At 43.8% G+C, this 5,421-nt stretch overlaps 1 long non-coding RNA gene across 1 annotated transcript in view; it reads left to right on the plus strand.

Moving 5' to 3' along the window:
• Window positions 1-4,639, plus strand: part of LOC119469813 — a 22,016-nt gene extending 17,377 nt beyond the window's left edge. The window contains exons 2-3 of the long non-coding RNA XR_005198658.1: window positions 1,810-1,827; window positions 4,629-4,639. This is a non-coding gene — a long non-coding RNA (uncharacterized LOC119469813). The remainder of the gene's footprint in view (window positions 1-1,809; window positions 1,828-4,628) is intronic.
• The last annotated feature ends 782 nt before the right edge of the window (window positions 4,640-5,421 follow it).

The raw sequence follows: 5,421 nt of genomic DNA on the forward strand, positions 1-5,421 counted from the left end.
GCGCTGGTGACCGTGGAGCACCTCTGCCCGGGAATTTCCTAGTCTGTGGGCAATAAAAACACGGCGTCCACTCACCCTCTGCCCTTTCACTGGGAGCTGCAATCCTGAGCTGTTCCTAAACGGCCATCTTGGATCCACCCCAATACCTTATTTGACATTTTAAAAGGAACTTCTAACCCTAATTCACCACACCAGCTTACTCCTGGAGCTATACGAACACTCCGGATTGTCCAAAGAGCCTTGGCAGAACAAAAATTAAATAGAATACAGGACAAGGCACCCTGGGGCTTTTGTGTGTTACATACACAGTACACGCCTACAGGTGTTTTCTGGCAACAAGGAATATTAGAATGGTTACACCTTTCTGCCAGTTGTGGAAAAGTAGTCACTCCTTATTATGACTTGGTTGCTGCCTTGGTTGCTAAAGGCAGGACTCGTGCCCTTGCTTTGTTTGGATACGAGCCTCCAGAAATTGTAGTTCCCTATACAGGCCCTCAACAAACTTGGCTTTGGCAATTTTCAGAAACTTGGCAAATTGCTTTTGCTGGATTTCCGGGAAACATTAGCTGTCATCTTCCAGCTGATAAAAGTTTACAATTTTATACTCTCGATTCTCTTATTTTTCCTCAAAAATGTGTTAAAACGCCTTTGACACAGGCACAACTGGCATTCATGGACCGATCTTCATCCGGTATTGCTGCTGGCACTGTTAATAAACAACCCTTTTCTTTTCAGACTCAGGAAACCTCAGCCCAACGAGTTGAACTCCTTGCAGTGCAATTTGTTTTATCTCACTGGGATGTTCCCCTTAACATTTATTCTGATAGCCAATATATTGTTCAACTTGTTCAAAACCTGGAGACTGCCCCCTTGTGTTCTACTGATTCCTCCTCTATCATTCACATTTTAATTCCTTTGCAGGAATCTCTTCGACAGCGTTCTCACCCTATTTTTATAGGTCACATTCGGGCTCATTCTAACCTGCCAGGACCTCTTAGTGAAGGAAATCAACAGGCTGATCTTCTTACTCAATCTGTTTTTCCAATTTTAACTCCCCTCCAACAGGCACAAGCGTCTCATGCTCTGCATCACCAAAATGCTCACAGTCTTCATTTACAATTTAAAATTACTCGAGAACAGGCTCGACAGGTTGTTAAACAATGCTTTGCATGTCTTCCCCACTTGCCAGTTCCTTTTCATTATGGAGTTAATCCTTGAGGACTACAAAGTAGCCATGTATATCAAATGGATGTTACTCATTTTGCACCTTTTGGTAAATTTCAATATATACATGTAACCATTGAAACTTTTTCTCATTTTTTAGTGGCATCTGCTCATACCGGAGAAGCTGTTAAGGATGTTAATAGCCCATTGCTTATTGGTCTTTTCTATTCTGGGCCCCCCAAAAATTCTTAAAACTGATAATGCTCCTGCTTACACCAGCAAAGGCTTTAATCATTTTTATTCTCAGTTTCATATTCAACATCGTACAGGTATACCTTACAATCCACAGTGACAAGGAATTGTTGAACATGCTCATGCAATTTTAAAAATAACTTTGCAAAAAATAAAAAAGGGGGAGTCAGGAGCTGATCTACATAAGACTCCTCATACTTGGCTCAAGCATCCTCTTTATGTTTTAAATTTTTTGACGTTTGATGCAGAAGGACACTCTGCTGCTGAGCGCTTTTGGCACCCTAGTCCCAGAGCACAAGCTGAGGTGCTCTGGAAGGATGTCTTAACTAACAAATGGAATGGGCCTGATCCAGTCTTCATATGGGGACGAGGACATGTTTGTGTTTTCCCTAGATCTGCTGAAAGCCCGTTGTGGGTACTGGAGCAGTTGGTGAAACATGGACCTCCTGTCGATGGGAAAACCTGGAACCTTGATCCCGAGCTTCAGGCGGCTGTGTCTAATACCACTACCTCCACCTCTCTGACACCGCCAAAGGAAGTGTCACCAGGCACAGAACACACAGTGTCTTCCTGTACCAACTTGGGGTCAACTGAAACGACTTTGCACTGAAGCAGAATCACTTGTGAACTCACAGGAGATATTGAAAACTCCAGCTGTACTGTTTATAGCCATGCTGGCTATCATGTCTTGTCAGGTTCAAGGGGGAAGGGTGGAAGAACAAACTTTGTGGGCTTATGTACCAGATCCCCCTGTGCTGCATCCTGTTACTTGGGATGACCCAGTGGTTACTGTATACTTAAATGACACTTCTGTTTTTGGGCTCCCTTCATCATCACATACAACACCTCAAAAGGCGGTATGTGCATTTACTGCTCAAGCTGCTGCTCTTCCCATGTGTTTTTATGCTTCCCACATCTGGGGAGGCACAGTACTGAGAACTCACTTAAACCAGCACTCTAATTCAGGACCAAATTGTTTGGATTTGGGATATAGACAACAATGGACATATGAGGGGGAGTCTGATCTTAGACCAAGAGAAGAAACTTATGCCAATCGTGATTGGGGAATATCTTATTTAGGAATCAAGGGAGTCTGAAAATACAATATTCTAGTCTTCCAAAAAACCCCTCATGTGTTTTATTTACACACTCTTTTGCTGAAATTCCTCCTTGGAGGCGATGTTATCAGGGACAAGTTGTAACATATACTTTGCCAATGGGTCTTGTTTTGCACGATTGGTCTGTTGCTGTTCCCTATTCTTCAAGATTAGATCGTTATGAAAGCCCTGGGGGGTGGATTACTCCTCTTTTAACAACTCCCTCTGGCCAAATTCATTCCTCTGTATGGAGATTGTTTTTGGCTTTATATCCTAGTGGCATGAAACCTGGTATTAGAAGCAATTACACTCCTCAACTACAAACTATTTTTGTACAAGCTTGTGTAGCCTCCCCTTATGCTGTTCTGTATGGGGACATTTCTATTAATGAAATAAGTGGACATAATTTGTCCTAATTGTGTTCTTACTAATTGTATTGACTCAACTGTTTTTCCAACTCCAGTTATTATGATTGTACATCAACCTTCTTATATTATGCTTCCTGTTAATATCTCTGGGCCTTGGTATGATGATAGAGGATTATGAGTTTTAGAACAGGTTAGGGATTTAATGATGTGTCCAAAAAGGTTTTTAGGATTGCTTATTGCTAGTATTATTGCAATTGTTACTGTTGTTGTTACTGCTGCCACTGCTACAGTCAGTCTAGCTTATAATATACAAACTGCTGCTTATGTTAACCATTTAGCAAAGAATATCTCTACATCTTTAGGAACTCAGATGGCTATAGATAAGAAATTAGAAGCAAAGTTAAATGCTTTGGAAGAAACAGTTACTCTTCTTGGAGATAAAGTGTACAATATTCAAAATCGTCTTGCAATTCGGTGCCATGCCGAATTTACTTTTATTTGTGTTACCAATAAGGAATATAATGCTTCTGAATGGCAATGGCCGTTAGTTAAGGCCCATTTGCAAGGGATATGGTCACATAATAATTTGTCTCTAGATATAAGAAAATTACAGAAACAAATACATGCAATTGATGTTTCCAGAGAACAGCTCCCTGTAGATGCTACTATAGCCAAAGATACTGTGAATACATTGTCCTCCTGGCTGCAGTTGTCTAAAATACCGTCTTATTCATCTCTAATTGGCTTAGGAGTGTTAGTCCTCCTCCTGATTCTCCTTTTGTCTGTTATCCTTCGATTCCTGTTCTCCTCCCTCCGACAGTTGCAGCTTAAGTTTTTGAGTTGCAGCTAAAAAATAAAAAAGGTGGACCTGTGGGGAACTCAGCCGTGTGAATGCCTGCAAAGTGAGTTTCACAAGACGGGTGGTCGAGCTGAGACACAGAGATGCCTGATAGAGGGAAGATGAGATAAAGTTGAGTCAGGAACAGAAAAAGGAGAATCCTGTTAAAAGATAACCAGATGAGTGAAACCAGATGGCCTGCACTCATGAGGAACAATGTCTCTTTCTACAAAAACTTGTTTATGAGCACCAAAGGTATTATTATCTTCTATAACCACTCATTGCTTAGCTGTCAATTTATTGTATAAAATTGATGATTTGGCTACTTGTTTTTCTCCTTACCATGACGTCAATCAGACCCTAAAAATGTTTATATTCTGAGCCTTAAGAAATAAACTTGCTGGTGGAGCACTCACTCCCCAGACCTCCTGACCCCGCTTTTCTGTCTCGCTTCTTCCTGTGCACCCCCCACTCAGGTTGGAATCCTCTTGCTGGTCGAGAGTTCCCAGCAGAATTTATCCTCGGATAGCTACCTGCCTGGACATCTCTAAACCCACTCCATTGCCCTCAGTCACTGTGTGCTTAGAAAACAATAACACTTTTCATAACACTGCCACCAGCCTTTTTAAAAAAGACAGAATTAAAATTAAAATGGACTTAGTGGCAACTCATTCTATATCTACCTGAACGACACATTATAAGGAAGATAAGATTATTAAGAAAACTGGGTTTGTCCAGGCGCCGTGGCTCATGCCTGTAAATCCAGCATTTTCGGAGGCAGAGGTGGGTGGATCACCTGAGGTCAGGAGTTCAAGACCAGTCTGACCAATATGGTGAAACCCTGTCTCTAAAAAAAAAAGAAAACCAGGTTTAAAAAAATGCACAAACCAGGTTTAAAAAAATGCACAGGAGAATCCAAGATGGCGGTTTAGGAACAGCTCAGGATTGCAGCTCCTAGTGAAAGCGCAGAGGGTGAGTGCACGCCGCGTTTTTATTGCCCACAGACTAGGAAATTCCCGGGCGGAGGTGCTCCACGGTCGCCAGCGCGGCTGTTTCGGCCAGCACGGCTGTTTCGGCCAGTGCTGCTGCTTTGCCCCACGCGGCTGCTTTGTCGGCACCCCGGAGCCGCGCTTCTCCGTACAAAATACACCGGTCTGGGGGCCCTTTTGGCTGGCGATTGGAGCCACGGGAAGTCGCCCATATGCCGGTTCAAAAAGGGGACTGAGCAGAGACCCAGGACAGTAGATTCCAGGGGAAAAAAAAACAAAAAAAAGCGCCACAAACCTCAGTGCCGCTGTTTAAGCCAGCGCAGTGAGTGGCCGCAGGGGAAAACAAACAGACCCTGGCGACTCAACAGGCGACTGGAACACCAACTTAAAAAAGGCTCTGAGGCAGGGAGCCAGTCGATCAGGCTCGGCTGGTCCCACCCCCACAAAAGAACAGCAACGAGAAACTCTGGATTGAGAGTTTCACAGCAAGCGCAGCTGAACCCAGGACGGTCCAGCTCTGTGGGGGAGGGACATCCGCCATTATCGAGGCAGCCCGCCGTTACCAAGGCAACCCGCCATTGCTGAGGCAGCCCACCATTGCCAAGGTAACCCGCCACAGCAGAGACTCCACCCCAAGAGAGGGGGGCCACCATCGCCAAAGCAGTTCTAACTACACCCATATAAACAGGACTGCAGGGAAGTTCACTCGGCAG

This window comes from Cebus imitator, unplaced genomic scaffold, assembly GCF_001604975.1.
Source record: "Cebus imitator isolate Cc_AM_T3 unplaced genomic scaffold, Cebus_imitator-1.0 Scaffold857, whole genome shotgun sequence".
NCBI classification, from domain to species: Eukaryota; Metazoa; Chordata; class Mammalia; order Primates; family Cebidae; genus Cebus; species Cebus imitator.